The following is a 21,247-nucleotide window of genomic DNA, read 5'->3' as shown; positions in this document are numbered from 1 at the left end:
GTTTGTAACCCGGAGTCATTGCTCAGAAGCAAGGACCACAGTGCGGGGAGCGGCAAGGCCAGAGCAAGGGAGAGAGGGAGAGATTGATTATCCCATAAATCAATCGCTGGGCACCGATTACAAAATAAACCACCAGGGCAAAGGTCAAGTGCTTTGTTATATCACCCAGCCCACAAGATTTATTCCCTGCTCGGGCAATCTGTCCCTCTTGCCATCGATCACGGGGAGCTGCAGCTCTCCCTTCCCAGCCTCAGGCACAGCTTCTGCCAACAGACCCGGCTGGGCAGAGCCCTGCAGGCAGCAGCACAAGGCTTACAGAAAACGCCCAGCGGCCAGGATCAGACACTGATCTCGTAGTACCCACGTTGACATGCCTGCCACGCTGGGCAGACTGCAGCAGGACAGCAGCGGTGGCTGCAGGTGGCACCAAGTCCTCCAGCTCCATCAGGGTGCCCGGGAGCAAATCCCCAGGGTGCTCTCTGCAAACAGCAGCAGCCCTGGCTGAGGATGCACCCCACAGGGATGCCCACGGCAGGTTGGCCTCTGGGTGCACTTGCTGCTTCTTTCTGGGCTCCAGGGAAGACTGATCCCTTCGAGAGGATCAGCAGCTTCTTGGCAGGGGAGCAGGAGGTTGCTCCAAATCAGATCTACACCCAGCCAGACTGCCCGAGCCCACTTGCATGCTCTGAGCTCTGCAGCCATACAGGGAGAGCTGCGCAGACTGTCTCATAGCACCCGACTGGAATTCAGCCTACCAAACTTTATTTTTTCACCCCTTCTCCTTCTAACTTTAGATTTTAAACACAGGCAGCAATAAGAGGAATTCCTGGAAGCGTTGTTCATGTTTCCCATAAGCTGCTCATCACTGACCATGAAGAGATTTTCTGTCTGACTCGCAAAATATAAAAACCCTAACATGGACATTTTTGAGTCCTTTCACATCAACCAGAGGAGAATAACGTCAGAGCTGTAAGACGTGCGTGTGCTTACACTCAGAGTGGCAAAGAGACATCATGGGGAGGAGGCAAGGCGCTCGCCGTGGGCAGGGTGCCTCCGGCCGCACAGCCGGCGCCTGCCTGCTGCCAGGGGCCGTGGGAGCAGATAACCTGGGCTGGGGCTGCTTCCACTTATGGATGTTCCCATCAACCCTGAGACTGTCATCCCCGCTCCCTGCAGGATGGTACTCGTGCCAAAATGGTTGCTGCACTTGGCACTTGCCTGGGAGTTTATTTTTCTTTCCAGGAGCACCGAGCGTTTCGACTCCTATTTTAGCCTGTCTGCCAGCAGAGAGGGGAGGCTCCAGCCCGTGGGCCAAGCTGCACGTTCCCAGCCCAGCCTTCAACATGCTCCTGGGAGCTATGTGGGTCTCCAACACGTAGAGGGGCTCCAGCACCAACAGGGCAGCTGAACCCGGCCCCAGCTGCTGCCCAAGTGACAGCACCCTGCCTTGTCCCTACCTGCCTCAGGATGGCAGGAAAAGGGTGGCTGTAGTGGGGAAGCGAGGGACATGTTTGAGGTGATGAACTACAGCACACACCAAACCTGTCAACTCCCTGTGCCAGCCCAGGAAAAAAAGCACAAGGACCCACGGCTGCTCCATGGGTCTCTGCTTCCCCAGGAGAAGCAGCAGACCCTACAGAAGTCCTATCCATGCAGAGATGAGCATCTCCACCAGCTCCTGGATCTCTCTTGGGGTTCCTTTTCCCACTGTGTGGAGCCTTCCCCAATCGCTGCCTTGACCTCAGCATGGAAAGGTGCAACAGGCAGCCAGCCTCTCCTGCCCTCTCTCAACAAAAGTGGTGGTGACATTATTCCAAGTGTTAATTGCCTCATTTGTGGAGGATTTTGCAAATCCCATGGAGCCAACAGCATCTTACTTTCAGAGCCTGGCATGCCGGCTCCCCTCCCACACGGGTGTTGACCCGCACGGACATCCATCACTCCTGTCGCTGGCCCAGCTCCATGTTCCTGATGGCGGTAACGAGGCGAGGTCAGCGCGGGATGGCTGCATTCCCCAGCCCTCCCCTCGCTCCTCCTGGCAGATTTAGAAGTTCACATTTAATCTGAAACAGGGAAGATGGAAAGGAGCCTCACCAGCCACAGTTTCTGTAAATGTCAGGACAGGAATGAGATCTTAGCAAACCTTAATATACTATGCAAATCCTCAGAGCATGACCATGTGTTGCCAGGGCTTTTTATTCCCCTCCATGGTAATCAGACAGACAAGGATTAAAAAGAGGAGCTGCTGCGTAACTAGCAGGCCCCTCTGCTTTAGTAACCACGGCGTGGAGACAATATTGGAAGATATGGGGCTAGGGCTCTGGAATGGGGAAACCTTCAGGGTTAGAGGCAATTCGGGACAGACCAGAAAAAGAGCCACAAGCAGAGGTGGATATTCTCCTAAGGGCTGTTGGCCAAACAGAGTTTTGCCTGCATCCCCAGAGATGCATCTCCATCCTCTGCAGCACGTTTGGTGTGTGTGCGATAGGCTGAGGCTGCATGCAAGACAGTGAACAGCCATGCGCTTGTGCATGTCTGGATGAAAGCGAGACAGCGCTCCGTGGAGATGGGATGGGAGGAGGGACCGCATGGAGTCCAGGCACAGAGCTCTCTCTTTTTCTACAACCGCATGTTTACCTTGCTTTTTACTTTACCTTTTTTCCCCTCCACACAGGGAAAGCTCCATCACTTTCCTCTCTGGTAATGATGTTGACCTGATTAAAATTTTTATTGGATTTTACAAAATAATTTCATACATTCCATTCCCCAGAGCCCTGCAGGGTGGAGGGAAGGTGGAAGAGAGCGAAAGGAGAAGAGAGCATATTAAGAATGAGGTTGAGAACGGAAATATTTTACTCTGAAATGATTTTTCCTGGATGAATAATATATTAGAAATCTCACTTTTTAGAATAGTGCTCTTACAAGCGCCCATGAAATGCTTGGGCATGAAAAAAGGCACCACTTGAGCACTCAGGGCTTATTTCAGCAACAGCTTTGCCTTCCTCCTGCAGCTTCTAACCCTTCCCACCAGCACTCTCAGCAGCACATGAGCTGTGCCTTACTGGCTGCCAAAGCCCAGGTGAGCAGGTGCACGAGGAGACAGAGCCCTGACTCTTCTGGCCACCCGTGGCACTTTTATGGCCAGCAATGGGTTGTTCATGGGCAAGGGGCTGTGTGGATCCACATGCCAGACCCTCAGGTCCTACGTCACATTGCTGTCCTTGGCCAGTGACAGCTCAATGAGCCTGACATGTCCCATGGGAGCTCAATGACCCCAGCAAGCCTCAGGGAAGCTTGAGGTGAATGTAAACATGTGACAAAGGGGTTGCAAGTTGTGATTGTCTTGTTATTTTAGCATTTTTTTCTGCTGCTTTCCTCCCTCCCCACAGGCAACATCCTAATGCCAGTACTTCAGCTGCAAAGAGGCTGCTGCTACTTTGCTCCGTCCCTAGAAATAAGTCAGGTCTTTGCTAGTTTGAGGAATAGTAGGGGATGATTTAGTTACCCAATTCCATTTTCATGTATTTAGATTAGATTGCAAACGTTTGGCCCAGGGACTAGCTGTTCCCTTCCCAGGAACACAGCCGCTCTTGCAATGGGCAGCTTTGCACCCTAGGTCTCAGTGCAATAAAAAAAAAAAAATCCTTTCAGAGAGCTCAACATTTGCTTCAGATGTCCTTTCAGGAGTACTCCCCCAGGGCTGGCTTGGTTTTGAAATTCAGTTTCCCAGGTGGATGCTTATGAAACAAACATATTTCAGTGCTGTGCAGGTGCCTCAGCAGACCACCCCTCACAAGGGGCAATAAGCCTGTCAACCAAAGCTGGTGTCAGTTCAACCTCAGGCGAAAGCAGCCACATCCAAGTGAAACCAAGGTGAGGAATGAAGGGCGCTGCTCAGGCAGGCACCATTCGTGGCCAGCAGCAGAGACTGCTCGCAAGCTTCTTGCTCTGTAGGCAATTCTCAAGGTCACACCGCTGAAAGTATTAACGTTCCCTGGGCAACCTTTAATATATATTTTGGAATGAGTTTGTGGGGCGAGAGTTGAGATTTTTCCAGCATCATGTTCTCTAACAATTGCTGGTTGACATTTCCCCACCGGTTCTCATTTTCTTCCTGAAGCAAGTGCTCAGACACAGCACCTCTGCCCAGGTGGGAGGGGAGCGCAGCCTTCCTGCTGTTTGCCCAGGTGGGACACAGCATTCTCCACACCCACTGTTTTGTTACAGGGTGGGTGCAGCAGTGGCAGTGTTGTCACCTCACCCCAAAACACAGGCGAACCTTCACCCCCAGCAGAACCCAGCTAGCCCCCGCCTGGGGCTCTGCTCTGCCCTCAGAGGCACAGCCCTCCTGCTCCCACCACCCTCCTCAGCAGCCCTCAGGCATCCATCCCTGTGAGCTTGGGCTGTGTCTGCCGCCCAGCACGTCCTCACCTCGACTGCCAACGCTCCTGCCTCTCCATCCCTGTGCCACGCTGGCTGCCCCCACCAGGGACCGGCAGAGCCGAGACCTGGCAGCACACAGAGCATCTCGCAGCAGGAAGGGATGTGCAGGGCAGCGAATAGCTAACTGATAAATATTACAGCAAGAGGAGTCCGAGCCCTAGATAAAAATGACTTGTGTTGAACCATGCCCACAGTCCAGGAAACGCAGGGCACCTGCAGCCACTGTTACATTGTCCCACACCCAGAGCAAAATGGGCATTTCTGACTTTTATTTCACACTAACAACAGGGACAAAGAATAGAAGAACGAATATAAAGCCTCCCCAAGAGGCTAAGCACAGCAATTCACTGCACAGCCGAACTGGAACGAGACACAAAATGGCAGCTGCTCCTGCAAGAGGGCAGAGCCAGCTTCTGTGCTCACGAGCACAAAGAGCAGCAGCAGCTCCCGGGGCTGCACAGCTGCCTCCATCTCCGTCCTGCTCAGCATCTCAGGAGGTGGACAAGAAATTAGGGACATTAATTTCTTTCCATGATAGAGAAAAAACAACCACCCACGGGCTCTAACCAAACCTGAAGCTTTCCGGAACTCAGGCATTAATCTCTGAAAGGAATATTAAGTCCCCCCAAGTATTCACATTTTGCTCTTCCCTGTTTCTGAGGAGATGTGATATAGAATAGAATAGAATATCCTGAGTTGGAAGGGACCCTTAAGGATCATCAAGTCCAACTCTCGACACCGCACAGGTCTACCCAAAATATGGACAGCCCCTATCTGCTGGTGACCTGTAGGAGCCTCCTGCATGACCCGCAGGCCCACTCCCAGGTCTCAGGGCTCCATCTCCCAAAGGAGCTTTGGGAAAGCCTCCAGGCTTTGAAGCTGGTGCCCAGGTATCAGCAGCCCTCTATCTGAGCTCCCTGGGGTGGCCACGGGCCGCCTCCAGGTCTCAGGGCACCAGCTCAGCTCAGTTTCTAAATCACAGGAGCAGACAGGTTGAAATACATCAAATGATTTCCTACCCTTGCACCTCCCTGCAAGTGGCGGCCGAAGCTGTCAGCCACGTTACACAGGCGAGCAGGAGAGGCGGTTGGGGCTGCCCCACTCCTCACACGCTTTCAGGACCCCCTGATGCACGCCCAGGTTAGGGGAAGGACAGGACAACCCCAGCTACAAACACCAGCCCCTGCCATCTAAGGCCATCTTTCAGAAGGAGCGATTTTGGCCACGAGTCGCATCTCTTGGCACTCACCGAAGTGGCGCAGCATTGACTGGGTCCCTCAGCACACGAGGGAGGCTTGTGCTGTTGCCACTTCGCCCCGGATAATGAAGGCTTTCATCTCCAGGTTTGTCAACTTAGCACCTCCCCAGAACGAGGCCTCTTTAGTATTAAAAAAAATAGTGCATATTTATCAAACCTTGTCAGGCAGCAGGGAGGGGGAAACAGCTGGCAGCAGCCTCCCTCTCCCCATCTGACACGCGCTTGCCATTTTTCACAGTTTCAACAGCTCTCCAGCTCTAGTTCTTGTAATTACGATGAAAAAACCTCACACTCGACCATAGTGCCTCGCAGCCAAGACGCCAATGTGTTTCCACATAAAAGCTTCATTGCAGCCCCCCCCCCCCTTTTTTTTTTTTGGAGTCTCTGCTTTATTCTCATCCTTTCTTACATCATTGTATTCACATGGTCTTCAATTATTTACAAGCATACAAAACACTCCAGCCTGGTTTCTCAACTGGCATTAATCAGGGAAGTGCCAACTAAATCAGCGGAGCTACAAAGATTTGCTCCAGAGAAGAATCTGGCCTGCTGTCCCTGAAGACCCCTCCTTCCTTCCACAGCACACATGAGAAAGGAGAGGATAAAGAAGTGTTTTCTTTTTTCCATTCCCTGACTTTGCCAGACACATGCAAGCATGCTAATGCCCATGGAGACCTGCTCCCCACCGCTGACCTACTTTTCATTCGTGTGCCTGCAGCACGCTTCTCGCCTCCTGCAGCAGCCCGCGGTGCTTGGAGCCATCCTCACCTTGCCAAGGCACCACAGCAGCACTGGGAGCCCCGCACGAGGCAGCCCCCTGGCTGCTGGGGCAACATCCGCCAGCTTTAGTGACAGGTAAGGGCTCTGGTTGTGCAGGCAGCCCTTGGAGCTGGTGCAGCACCCTCTCCAGTGCCTTCAGGATGCTTTCTCTGTGCTTTCCACTCCCAGGGAGGCCCAGGGACAGACAACTTCCCCTGACCGGTGGGCAGGGCAGGCTGACAGACAGGATGGCCTCTCCCAGCCATGACTGATCGTTTCCAACTTGCCAGAGCCCACCGTTTTAATTCAACGAGACCAGTCGAGTCCCCAGGGCACAGGCCACAAATCAGAAAGCAAGCACGTGGTGTTCCTCTGGAGCTGGAGGATGATCACCAGTCAGCTAGGGCTGTTTCTTTCTAAGGACTCATCCCCCACAGACACAATGCCCACCTCAGCTTCTCACAAGACCAGCACAGCCAATCTTCCCCAGCTTTTTATCAGGACTTCACGATGATACAACGCAGAGACTGACTTTTCAAAGTCACTTTATTTGTACCTTCGCTTAGGCTCAGAAAGAGAACAAGTTCATGAAAGCATAATGTGAGTGTGGCGAGCAGGTCTGCTCTCCTGAGAGGTTTTTCACATGCAGACTGGAGAACCACATGTGAAACCTGGGGCTACTGGGCATCTCATTAAAAGACAGAGCTTAAACTTACTGCTATTTCCATCAGCAGTTCACAAACCGGGGCCGCCGTGCCCAGAACCAGAAAGCCAAGGAAGTGCAGAGACACAGCGAGCTGGGCTTCACTGCACCAAGCCAGCTTACTCATCCTGATGTACCACCACAGCAAGGAGATGTCACAAGGCCTTCATCATGACTGGAATGATAATATCCATGATTCACATGGAAGACTTTTATACAAAGCACAGAGATAAAAATAAAATGAAGGGGAAAAACTTCAGAAACTGTTTCATTCCCCACAAGATGGATAAACCACGATGAATGTAAACAGCTCAGCTTGACCCAAATATTTTTTCGTTGCTGAGTAACCCTGCAAAAATCTTATCTTACTAGCATCTGCGAAGATTAGGTGGAAGGGAATTTTAAACAAACATTCACTGTCCGTCGTTTTCGGGAATTTCAGCCTGGACATGAACTCTCAGGACTGCTACTTTTCAGCACCCTGACACCTTTCAGGAGGGACCAAACAAACGAGGAAGACAGGAAGCATCTGTAGCACCTCCAACATGTTAACGTGCTGCTGACATGAAGGCTCACATGAAACATTTGGTTTTACAGCTTTGCAAACTCTCCTGCACCCTAAGAGGAGGACGCAATCGCTTTACGAAGGCTCTGAGCAGGAAATACATGCTCAGGCCACGACTACAGCAGGAGGTGGGAGGAGGGGTAGGCACAGCAGATGGCTCTGAGCCATTTTGGGTGGCAGTAGGCACCCGGCGAAGGGCTCAGACTTTACAACCCACACTGGTTGCCATATGCTGTGGCAGTGGCTCAGCATCACACAGGACTCAATTTATAGCATCCTTCAGGGCTGCCAGTACCACGCTCCCCTCTTACGGCTCTCCATTACTACCACACCTTTCATCTGAGCATTTTCTAGTACCTTGCTATCATATTTACTGATTTTTCATGTTTTTTATAGGTGGAGGGAGATCTGATAGATCAGATGAGAGATTCAGCCATGAGTTTTTAGTCTCGTTCGTGCTCTGGAGGTCAGGCCTGCTCGCTCCTTCCCTCTCTCCCAGCAGATAAGCACTATCTCAACAACACAGATGCCTTTAGAGATCACCTTGCCCCCTGCTAACCTGCGCAGTACTTCCGCTGTGTATCCTGGAGCTGAAAGCACACAGCAAGGGAGGCTGTGCCTGTGACACAGGGAGCTCAGAGCAGGTGGGGTAGGGAGATTACAGCTCTGAACGTGGCAGCCCTTCCAGCAACAGACTTGGTTGAAATTCTCCTGAAGCAACCCAGGGAAATGAGAGTGAGGAGGAGAAAATCCTGGAGGTAGCAGGATGGAGACTGGTCTGCCATCAGCAGGGCTCAGAGGGGAGGATGCCAGCAGCACCTGGCAGCAGGCTGCTGTGAAAAGCTGTACGAGGGACAGGGTGAAGGAACAGCATCGCTGTGCTACCATGTACTTTTGTTATACTGCGGCCACAGCAAAGCCCCAGTGCTGTGGCATGGTGGTGAGGGACGCTGCAGCTGTAAAATGGAGCAGTGGGTCCAGTCCAGAGCAGGACAAAGTGCAGGCAGCTGGGGTAAGAGAAAGGTCTGGCAGAATTGCACACAAATAGGCTTTTGCAGCTCTGGTAAGTGCATTCACGGAAGCCTCCTCCCAGCCCAAGCAAGAAGGTCCTTCCATCCTGGGGGGAGCGGAGCATCTCACCTCTCAGAGCATGCTTTGGGAAATGGAGCCATCAGAAAATTGCTCAAAACATTCACTCAGCCACAGAAGACAAGGCTGGACCTTCCACCTTGAAAGAACAGGTACACAGGGGCAGCTCATGCTCAGTTGCTGGAAGGAGCAGGTTACCCTGAAGCTGGTTTTACCCACTGGTTTAAATCCCAGCTATGTAGCTACAGATAAAGCAATGAAAGCAATTTACTCTGTAAAGACCCTTAAAATACCAGGTAGGTAAAAGTGCTGCAGCTCCTACCAGGGCACTGAGGAAGGACAGTCATCCACACCCGTGCTAGGCAACTGCAGTTGCATTTCTTGGGTTCAAGGACAAACCGGGATATTTTTGACAGTGTGAAAGCAGCCGCCACTCAGCATCAGTTATCTGAGCTCAGCATGGTCTGTGTGTTCTGACTAGCCCTACTGCACGCACAGCATTCACTGGTGCCTTACCTCTCCATCCACAGCAGCTTCTGGCTCTGGCCTGTTTTGCTTCCCACCTCACAGCATTTTAATCCTTAGGTGATGCATCTCCTCGGCATGCACAACGGACACGGCCAGGGAGCTTCCTGGAGGAAGTAATTACAGAAATGGAGCTCACCCAAGCAATTGAAAAAGCTGAGATATATCTCAAAGCTCTAATTTTTCTCTCTGCTACACTCAGGACCTGCATCAGACCGAAATGCACCATTGGCAACAGGCTTTGCTCTTCTCCAGCTGCTGCCTGGAACTCCACCAGAGCTGACAGCTTTACAGGGCTGGCCCATGAGCTCCAGCTCACCAAGGCTCTCCTGTTTAGGTTGAATTAACCAGTTTCATGATGGAAGTTACAGGGGTTACACCACTGCTGTCCTGAGCCTAGGAGCATCTGGCCCCACAGTGGCATTTCCAGCCCCAGGAAGCAGAAGCTTCTGTCTGGTCGCAGCCTGCTGAAGGCTTTGCTTCGCTCGCCCTATCTGGCAGCTAACGCATCACGGCCAGCTCCAAATCTCCCCAGCAAAGCAGATCTCAGCTGCAACTTAATCTGAACTTTGACTTCAGCTCTCACAGCTAGCTCAAATGAAAATGAAAAGCAAATGATAAAGAAAAATCCACAAATCAAGTAGGTGGTGAGGGGACCAGAAGCAGAGAATGCAACTGGAAAGAGCACGGCCACAGCAGATCCAGCAGTGCAAGCATTAATTGCTTTTTAATTATTCCAGTGCTTTTCTTCCCCAGAGGCTGGTAATTACAGGATTCCTGCCTGCCCTCCGGTGGCTGAGGAGGAGAGGAAAACCAAGAGCACATCAGCAGAGCAAGTCCAGGAACCAAGCCTCCACAAAGGCCTGGTTTGCCCCCGTGGATCTGAAGCTGCTGACGTTTATTTTGAGCACCATGCAGCAAGACTGCAAGGCCACTGCAAGACACACACACACGGTCATCTCCAGGGGAAATCAACCACCAGTGCTACCTGTATGGAAATGAGTTCAAGACTACTTCAGACTGACCAGTACCTTAAGTTTCCAGCTGAATGAAGAGCAGGATTTGCTTCTGAACAGAGATACGGGTAAAGAGTATAAACCAAACAAGGCCAGTCCAGATGTTGTGCCCTGGGTTTGGTTGCATTTCTTAAGCTCTAAAGAACAGAGTCACCTTCCCTCCAATCCTGCTGCTCCCCATGCCCTGGATCCAGTCAATTCCATCTCCAAGACAAGGGTCAGCCTGCTTCTCAGCTCACCTCCAGCTATCAAACACCCTTATGACAAAGCTAGCTGTGCTTTCCGGGCTTTTCTGTGACCTGAAGAAGCCCAGCTCGGTCAAACACAGCCTGATGAGTATGGCAGATCTGACACTGGCTGTTTGGCTGCACAGCCACCACCAGGTACCACTCATCAGCTGTCATCTGACAGTGTCCCCATGCCCCCCAGCCTCTCCCCACAACAGTCCTGAGCCAGCACTAGGCAGCAGGTTCAACCCCTTGAACCTTCAGCAGATCTCCTCCGCGGCAATCGCACCCAGGAGCACGTGAGAATTGAGATTCATGTTGTGAACAAGTAGAGAGACCATTGAGAGAAGCCTGTATTTATCTTTTTGGTTCAAATATATTCTCTTCCATCCACTCCAGATGCTACTCAGACACTTTGGAAAAGGATATTTAAAGGTAGCATGATCAAAGTGAGAGGAGGAGGAGGGCGAGTGCAAGGGCACAAGAGTCCCATTAGTGGGAAATCAGAATTCAGCTACATCGCTTGCACAAGACAAAGGTGAGATAAAAGCTCTGCAAAGAAGACAACTTGGGATCACAACAGCACTGACTTCCTGAACATCTGTAAGCAGAAAACATGCTCACCGCTTCCGTAAGGGAAAGGGCACAAACTCAGCAATTTTCTTCTGATCGGTGGATGGGAATTTGAAGCAGACTTCTCACAGCTCCGGTTATTTCTGGATTTTAAAATTCTAAGGAGCTTCTGCTCCCCACCGGCCCAAATGCAATCACCCAGACACCTGCCTAGGGAGCAGCAGCCTACTCTCAGTGTATCAGAGCATTCTCCAGCAGGAAGGGAATGGGACAAGTAACCACCTGAGCACAGTTCACTGTACCATCCCCTGCTTTGCCTCATGACAAGGAAAAAGGTTTCCACCTGCAGAGCATTCCCAAAAGGGGCACTGATATGTCAGCACTGATATGTCAGTAGCCCTACAATTTCAGATTACTGAGAGTGCAGAAGTGGTCTCACAACTGAGCCACAAGAGCCTCCTTTGGTAGCCATAACCCAAAGACTGCAAAGAAGCAGCTTTCATCACCACCCAGAGCTCAGGGAGCTCTAAAAAAGAAACAGCCACCAAGGAGCTTGCGACAGTGCTCATACCACCAGTGAGTCAGCGCAGCTCAGCTCGCACCCACAGCACAATATGCCTTGGTTGGGACTGGGTAACAGCCCTCCTCCCATTTCCTAAGGCAGGAGGGAACAGGACCAAGCCCAAACTCACACAGCATCAAGCCCACGGCCCAGGTGTGACTGAGGTGTGACAAATTCCCCCTGCCCCAGCTCTGGGGTCTGTATGCTGTACTGTTAGCCAGCTGCTGACCCTAAGGCCCATGAAGATGTTGAACAATAACGATCCCAAAGCAGCCCCAGGAGTGAACAATTTTAGCCAAGCCTCCCAGTGGGCACGAACTGGTGCTGACTCCACGAGGCCATTTTCACTGGCATCGTCACTGCAGTGCCAGAAGACAACTCACATCTTCACTGTGAGCTCACAGGACCGGAACTAGGTAAATGGCATCTCATCCTGCCTTTTCACAGCCACGCCTCTTAATAGGAAAAAAGCATCATCCTTTCTAAAACAGGAGAAGAGAATGGGTGCTAGAGAAGCACAAACAAGCTCACCCTCCACGTGGTGCAGCAGGCCAACACGCCAAGGGCTGCTGAACAGAGGGGTGGTGCGAAGAGCTGGGATGTGAGCTGTCAGTGCCTGCAGGGAGATAGCCGGGCATGCTGCAAGCAAGGGGGGACTGAGTCCCAGGCCACTGCATGACAGGACCAGAGCTTCCAGAAGAACACCAAAACGCAAGTCCCCTGAAGCCTGCAGCAGCACTGCGTCCATGACCATGCTATGTAGCCACTAGGGTGTGACAAAACCACATCAAGGGCATACGGATAACCACCCCAGTGCCATTTTGGTGCTAAAAAGCATCAGTTTGGCAACCAGGAGAGAGACACTTCACAAGGGATTGTTGGCCACTGCCAGCATGTTAGGAAGCTGGTGTTCCCCTGCACACTGCCCTGTTCCCCAGGGACCCAATTCCAAGCCCTCCAAAGAAATCAATGAGATAACAAGGAGATGAGTTGCAGCCAATATAGATTTGTCACGACCAAATCACATCAAGCTGGTCTATCTTCTTCCTATAACAGGGTAACAGGCTTTTGGCACAGAGAGCACTACCTGTCAAGCATCTCAGCTGTAGGAAGGCTTTTCACACTGCCTTGCCTGCCATTCCCATAAGCAAGGGAAATATGGTCTGAAGAGAAACTATGACAGGACAGGTATAAAACTGCTCAGCTAGCCACGTGCAGAGGGCTGATACCAGCAGTCTCCTCTAATACAAAGGAAGATCCTGCTGATGAACAGGATTTTGTAGGAGTCTGTCATAGCCCAGCTCTGTTCAGGGTTTCACTACTGACCTGGATGATGGAGCAAGAAGAAAACTTATTAAATTTGCAGGTGACATGAAGGTGGGAAGGACTTAAGGTACTTCCAGGAGACAGGATTAGACCGATGAAATCTTGATAGCTTGGAGGAATGGTCTGAGTTTCATCCTATTTTCAGGCAGACAAAGGCCAGTTTTTTCTCTCAAGCAGGAATAACCAGCTGCCCAAGAACAAGAAAACAAGTTTTCAGGGACTTGCTTCACTAACCTTGCACATCAAGAGCTACTGATGCCACAAGTGGTCTGAGCACCTCTTGTTCTTGACCTGAAGAGAGTAGCGTCTAGGGTCCAAGCAAAATATCAGCACACTGTGCTAGGCAGGGATGTACCCAGGGCATTCCCCCCAAGCAGCCTGCAAACAGAATCAATACCAAGTTCAAAGGGCCCTGAACAGGATCAGAAGGACACGAATTCCCACTCCCAGGCTGCTCTTTATCTACTGCATCACTGTCACCTCATTGCAGCTGGCACATTCTCCACCTCTTCTGAGAGCTGCTTTCAGCAGGGAAGGTGTTCCTACGCCAGCAGCACATCACGTAACGATGGCAGCCAAGCACATATGAGGTCTGACTGCTGTGCACACCATACACATTGCGTGACGTTGCCCCAGCTGCCCAAAGCCCAATCCATAGCCAGCTGCCAGGTGATCCCCCTCTCCCCCACTACTTCTCTCGTCATTTTAGCCTGTAGTCACTGCATGACCAGGACTTGTGGTCTACAATCAACCTTGCCACTGGAAGCAAAACAAAGCACAAATCCCTTGCAAAAATAATGACCCAGCAATTCCAGGCATGGCACTTTCCGGAAAGCCACGGCCAAGCCCCTGCAATGAGCTGAATTTCCAGCCTGCAGGGAAGAGACACTTGCAGCCGCCCTCCACATAACCTTTGAGCATTCCCCTCTGGTCTCAGCTACGCTGACCACATTTGGTTCATCTAAGAGGGAGCTGGGAACAAGACCTTGCACCCGCAGGGACCCCAATGTTCCAGGTGAGTTCATTCACTGCCAGAATAAGAAAGCAGAGCTTCCAAGTAAGTGGCATTTGTTTTCCTTGGAAGAGCTGCTTTCAGGAGCCAATTGCAGGAAAGACTGAAAAGTGGCAATGGATTGATTTGGCTCCTGCAGAGGTGACTAATGGGAACACGATCCAACAGCAAAGGCAGAGGACTAGATGGCAGTCCCCCACAGCTGCCTTCGTAGGAGGGCACTTCCCTCACACGTAACGAGGGAAACCTTCACCACACTCCCTGTGTGCGCATCTCCTAGGGTATGACACATTTGCCAGGCTCTCCAAGAACCCTGAATGGGAAGCAGATGCTTGAAATGAAAGGAGGAGAGGCAGGCTGGGGAAGGAGTCAGCATTGCACTTCAGGTTCAGAAGCAGCCAGTCATCTGGCAAAACTCCCTTCGCTGCTGTGGACGTGAGCAGTGGGTATTGACAAGGCAGATTGCACAGAGCATCACCCAGACCAAGGGCTTTTAACACTCCGTGGAGCATGATTGAATACAGTCTTGTCCCTCTAGTATAAAGTCAGAAATAAAGCATCGCAGCTGAAATTAGTGTGACTCAGGGTCACCCCAGAGCAGGTCTCCTCATCGCGAAGGGTAAAACAATCTACACATCAGGAACTTGACCAATTTTAAAGACGGGTCACAGGAGGAGACAAAGCAAATAGATGAACTGGCTTGTATTTATTAGTCACCACAAAAGACTGGAGCAAGATCAAGCCATAAAACCAAGGCATCAGCAGATCTTTGATCAGCATAGATCCATAAGGATCTGTCACCTCTTACCAGTACTGTGGTTTCTGTCCTGAAGGATGGGCTGATGCACGTCCCTCCACATACACCCTGCAGGCTAAAGAGACTCACAGCATTGGACAACCCCGTATCATTCAAGTGAGGCTCACAGCCTGCCACTGCATTTCCTCCTTCAGGAGAGTTTGATCATTATTACTGCACATGTAACAGTACCAGGAAGACCATGAAGTTTGAAACAGGATTGCCATCACTTCTGCCAGCCACGTGGATGCCCATGCGAAAAGGGTGTCCTAGATCTTAGTCAAGATCAGCTCACAGGTAACAGACCACAGTGGAGGCTGATTACAAGTTACAAGCTAAGTAAATTCACCACAAAAAATGCATTTTGAGTGCTGGAAGCCAGCAGTTCATGATGCTATTGCACAGTCAGTTCAGTCCTTAGCTTATGTATCCCTTGTTGCCTTTAAGCTACCATGTCAGAGAACCTGTGATCAACACTTTCCATTAAGGCCAGGATCTCAGATCACCCCAGCCCGCGAGCAGCACCAGCGCCTCGGTTATTCACGCCTTTTAACAGCTCCCAGCTTGACTGCAGCAATATGACAGGCCTTACCTTGAAGCCTGCAGCAGGCTCCAGCTGAAACACCCGCTGCATTCCTGAGCACTCAGTAATCCTGTTAGCACCACCACAGCAGGCTCCTGATGGAGAGAGCCAGCAGAAAGCAGGCTCGAGGCCTTGGCCCTCATCTCCCCATAGCCTCATTGGCAGAGCTGAGGCTGCCCTCCAGGATGAAGTGCTGGCCATAGCACACTCGATCATCACAGAGCACCACTGCACCTCACACAAGGGCTCTCATCCACACGCAGCAGCCAGCCTCCTCAGTCCCCCTGTCGAACACAAGTTCTCATAAACATTTCCTGGTGCAAACAGCTGGGCATCTTAGGGCAACCTAATCTGACAGAAATACACCACGGCGTGGATGTGAAGGAATTACCTTGGAACATGACACTCCACTGCAGGCACTTAGTGCCTCGGAAGACACTGAAATATCCAAACCCTGACAGATGCAGACACATTCACTGTAATGCGCGACTCAGAGATGCTCAGCTATACACCCTGAGAGCACAGGAAGCTGTCTGCAGCCCACACAAGCAGTGGAGAGCTTACATGCTCTTGGTCAGCCTGTTCACCCATCTCAAATTAGCATGGAAGTTGTTCAATTCATTTGGAACAGGACCCATATTAAAGAAGTGAGCAGGAGAGGTGGGCTCTCCTGTTCAGGTAATGACTGTCATGGCATAAAGTGACAGAATAGAGGATTGTGTTTGTGCCTCCGCTGAGATCACACAATCCCCCCATGGCTTAGCTTCCTCATCTGTAAAGACAATGATAACTCTGCTCACCTATCAATTGATAGTTGCATCCGCCAAGAAGATAAAGGTCTGGTCCCACGAGGTTCTGATGCACTCTGCTGAAGGTGCTGTACTCTTTAAAAAAATAAAAAGACAAGTTAATAGGAATTCTGGTAAAGATCAACCCACCTTGTTCGGATGTGCTGGAAGAGATAACATGCAAAGAAAGGCAGCCTCAAGGTCTCATCTTCCAGATTCCCAAACATGACTGTAGGCCTTTTCCTTACCTGCCTCTGCCAATTTGCACCATGAGCTGGATTGCTTTATCATCTTCTCTCCAAGGCTCCTCCACATGCTCCACGCTCATCCCAGACTACCTAAACACCAGTTGTTGCAGGCAGAGAGCCATTAGCACTACAGTGCTGTTACTGCTGCTGCCTGGGCTGGAATTAATGCAGCTCAGACAGCACACTGAAAATATTGACTTTCCAGCTAATCAAACCAAATTCCATGAAAGCTACAACTTCAAACCTCAAAAAAAAAAAATCCAATGATTCATAAGTATTTGAAAGTGCCAGACTGATTGCATCTGGATTGCTAGAGCAGAGGGGCTGAGGTCAGGATGAGAAAGAGACGGACCAGACAGCTGCTTAGACCTTGATGTCATGCATCACCAGGACTGCACAGCCCTCAGCCTCAGATGGAGGATGACAACTATATCCCAGAGCTATGGTGTAGCCCTACTAGTTTTGAAGCACCCAGCCTGCAGGCAGGATGCACCATGTCAGCTGCTAGGACTGCAGAGATTAGAAGCCTAAGAACAAATGTGGTTGCTCAGTTTCTGACTCTGGAACACCAAACAGGCCAGAGGGATTTGTGAGATGCCTGCTTTCCTCTCAGGTCCCCAGTCTCAGCATGATCAAATGGGGAAAGAAATCCTGAAGAGAAAAGGTGACTTGGAATTGCAGTTTCCCGTGAGACGCCTCCCTCCTGCCACAGCCAGCTGGCATTCCCACCTCCTCCACGGATTTCCCATTGCCCAGCCAGGTGGGTCGTTCAGCCCCCAGAAAGCTTCAGCTGGCCTCTTGGGAAAGCAGCAGTGTTAGCCTGACCTCGCCACCAGCCAAGTCCTCTCATCTTCTTGCTATCTAGTCAGCCAAGGACAGTTTCATTTTTCCAAACAACTTTTCCAAGAACAACAAAATCCAGGCAAACATGCAATATGCAGCAAGTCAAGATCTATTTTTATATTTCACACCAGAGAGAAATCCCAACTTTTTACACACAGAAGAAAATTCAACAGCTGTCTAATTCCTATTTAGAAGGGAGGACTCTTTATCTTGTTTTCTTCTAAACTTCAGCTAAGATGCAGTCTCTGCTACAGAAGGCAGTTTGCAAACCCATTTCAGGCTGCCCTTGTCCTCCAAGTCTCTGTAGCCACATTTGTATGCAAGAGAACGTGGAGAGAAGCTAACACAAAGTCCTCACTTGTGAAACCGTATATTCATCTCGAAGTCAAGAGGAGAAGCAAATCTTACCCTGAAACACAACACTCCCATTAGCAGCTCATGTGAGGCCAGAGTCCCAGATGAACTAGATGAGCCGCACGCCTGCAAGGGCAGCGCAGATGAGCATCAGATAAGGACTGAGGCAGGCAAGCATGGAAAAAAGGTCTAGAGGCAGAAGTTAAGAATTAACTTGGGCAAAAGGGGAGCTACCAACCCTGACAGGCAAACCAGCAGCGTGCCAGAGCAGCTTGTGGCGCCCCACAGTCTCTAGGGGAAGAGAGCAGGAGACTTATGGAGGGAAGGGTGTTCCTAAATCAGTTCACTGTAACGGCAACCCCAGCCTCCAAAATTATTTCTAACTCTTCCAAAAACACATGCAAATGCATTGAAGATTATCTGTGTGGTACTGAAGCTAAAAGCCACATTTTCAAGGTCCTCCCTAGGATATAACGCTGGAGATGGGGCCCCCAGAAAGGAGCAGTTCCATGTGCACAGCGTTGTGCTGAACCTCATCCACAACTGTGCCTCACGCTGCCAGGGTGGGAAGCACAAATGTGACTGAAGTTTTCCCACGGTTTCAGCATTCAGAGCCTCTCCTCCCTAATCCCTCCCTGTAACCCTGTAGGTTAACACAGTGCAGCTCCACGCGGCCGCTCCCTCGGTGGGAGGTGAACAGCGCTGACGGGGTGGCTGCAGGAGCATATACACAACACTCAAAGCCTGGCTCCTACTAGAAGGAAATCCAAGCAGCCATTTCCTTCTCACCACTGAAAAACTGAGGCCTTCCCATGACAGTGATTCTAGATACAGGACTGGAAAACATTCCTTGCCCATCAGCTTCCTGGAGCGAGCCCTGCCACCTTTCACACTGCAGTAAATATTCCCTTCACACTATTCATGCTACAGCACTGCTGGCTCCTCCCCAAGCATCTAAGAATAAAGTCTCGCCCTCTGTGTATTTAAATACAAGATTTTCCCACTTTAACAGAATGACCACTTGAAGCAATTTAGTGCACTAATTAAGATTCACAGAGCCCTGAATTGTATTCAGCATAGATGGCCCATACACCCGCTTAACCCTCAGTGCTGATGTCAGAGCGCGGCAGGGCTGCATTTCGGGTCTGGGTGTTTGCAGTGCCAGCACATGGGGTTTCTATACCACAACAGAGCCCCTCCACACCACAGCCAGCAAAGCAGCAAGCACACAGAGGCTGCTCCAACCTCCCCACCTGGGTCAGGTGTTTCTGCAGGCCTGCTACCTGCACACACACTATTTCTTGTCATCTTCCACAACCCCGCTCCCAAGGGTGCGATTGTTTCTTCCCAGCAACCAGAAGCCAAGCTGAAACTTGGACTTCAGTTTAAATAAAAGCCACTATAAAGTTGTACTTTGAGCCTGCTCATGTAAATCAATGGCACACTAGAGCAGATGTACCAAATATCCCCCAAAGTGCATGTGTCAGTGTATTTCTTTCTTCAGAGATCATTAGCAGCTCATGACCAAGGTCAGGAGTCAAGACTTAAGACTTCACTGCTGATACAAGGGGAAGCCTCTGCAGTCAGACAGGGCACAATGTGCCCAGCTAATAGACTCACAGGCACTCCATTCCCAGACCTCCTCCAGCCCCCAGCTTATAAATAACAAGTTGCCATCCTAAAGGTGCTCTCTAGGAAGTACTTCCCAAGCCCTCCCCATCCTCAGTGTAAGCACAGATGAGAAGACCGAAACGCAGCAGATTAAAATCAGCACAACTAAAATCAGCTTCAAAGGCAGAAGAGAATCAAAGCGTGAGGCCAAAATCTTCTGGAATAACAAAGGTTTTCGCGTGGGCAGAGCGTGGCCAGCCCCCCCAGCTGCCACCAGGCAGGGCACGCAGTCACCATAGAGACAACACAGGCACCGTGCTCGGCCCCGCGCCGCAGCCTCCAGCTCCTCCGAGGCTCCGGAGCAGATGGCACGCTGTGAGCGAGGGGAAAGAGGGACTGGTGAAATGCTGCATGTAAATAAGGCTGCTAAACACTCCTGTTGTGGCTCGGCAGCAGCCTGGGAAGGCTATTAAGGGGCTGCTGCAGGCAAACGGTTAGCCAGCAGTAATGAGCAGGCTACGAGTGACTGATTCCATGTCAAGGTTGGGCGGTATCGATCAGAGATGTACGGCTGCAGTCCTGCCACTTCAGAAGAGATGCGAGCTGATGGATTGCCTGTAAGGCCCACATCAGCATAGAAAGGCACGGGAGCACAGTGTCCCCAGAGACCAGGACAGCACCGTGACTTTGGGAAGGAGCCATCCTGAGACTCAAACGCGTGCCCGCTTCCAGAAGCAAATGAAGGTATTCCTTTTGGTGCTGTCCTCAGGAGCATCTTTCCATCACTAATTTCTGTCTGGGTCCACAAGCAGAAAACAGGGAAAACGCTGCTCCAAAGGATGTCCATGACATGACATTACATCACACTACAGCAGTCATAACCCCTCTGGGGATTCCTCCCCACTGAGGAGGGAGGGAAGGTGAGCAGATTATTAATATTGCCAGGCTTTGACACGGTAAAGGCCGCACCACTGCAGCTTAGCCTGTCACATCACAACGTGGAACAATGAGCAGGTGTTTTTCCAGGGGCTTCATCTTCTGCTTACCAGAGTTGGAGGGCGTCTGTTTTTGTTTTTTTTTTCATCTGAAGAAATTCCGTCCCTTGCCTTTGGAAGAGATTCCCATCTCTTGCCTTTTGGCGTGGTTACAGCAGCATGGCAGTGCCCAAAGAGAGAGGGGCAGGACCACCATTGCTTTGCATTGCATTATCCCAGCAAGACCTTGACAGTTTAGGGCTGCAAATGGCAGCCTATCAGCAGGGAGAGACCATGCCTCAGAGAGGAATATCCCCCCTCCTGGTGCTGCCCAGGGCACCACATCCCAGCTCAGCACGCAGGCCCGGGGGATGAGGTGACGGATCCACCCAGGATCAGCAGGATCCAGGAGAGCAGCCAGCAGCAGTTATGGATTTCTCTGGGTCTCCCATACCACTATGCTCTTCCATCCCTCCTTGACTCACACCCCCACGTAGCCTAAGAAGACGAGCAGTAGTCACAGCTCAAACTCTATTTAAAGGATGCCTTGAGGACTAGAAGTTAATTTTAAAACTAACTGACCTAAGCTCTCTGCCGTACTACCTCAGGAAGAGACTGGAAGGGTGGGGGCACTGCTAATGCATGTCTAGAGAGCATGTGTTTTACCTCCCAGCTCTTATTTCTCATTATTAATGTCAAGGTTTTTTAACAAAATTTGTCTTGGTCAATTAACTCAGACAGGGCTGCTTGTAACATTCCAAATAAAGCCAGCCACATCCTGCGCTCAGAAAGATGAGCGAGCGCGGCTCAGGAAACAAGGGAACGACAAGGGCAAGGCATGACTCACATCCACCCCGCAGCCCCAAGAGCACCCCGGCCAGGAGCCTGCTGAGGACACTGAGGCACTGGCAGGCTCCCACTTTCCCCCGTAAGAGCTCTTTGCTCTCCAAGAGACGAAGGCTAATAACTGCTTGTGACAGAGAAGATGAAAA

General features: G+C 50.9%; 1 long non-coding RNA gene across 1 annotated transcript; it reads right to left on the bottom strand.

The window, feature by feature from the left end:
• Window positions 1-490: 490 nt before the first annotated feature.
• Window positions 491-15,962, bottom strand: LOC118172364. The gene is made up of 3 exons (XR_004753660.1): window positions 15,950-15,962; window positions 5,188-5,191; window positions 491-1,718 (listed from the first exon to the last, which is right to left on the bottom strand). It is a non-coding gene; the product is annotated as an uncharacterized LOC118172364 (long non-coding RNA).
• Between the last annotated feature and the right edge of the window lie 5,285 nt (window positions 15,963-21,247).

Source organism: Oxyura jamaicensis, chromosome 10 (genome assembly GCF_011077185.1).
Source record: "Oxyura jamaicensis isolate SHBP4307 breed ruddy duck chromosome 10, BPBGC_Ojam_1.0, whole genome shotgun sequence".
Lineage (NCBI taxonomy): Eukaryota > Metazoa > Chordata > Aves > Anseriformes > Anatidae > Oxyura > Oxyura jamaicensis.
The sequence above is the reverse complement of the archived record's forward strand: the minus strand, read 5'-3'. Positions and strand labels throughout refer to the sequence as shown.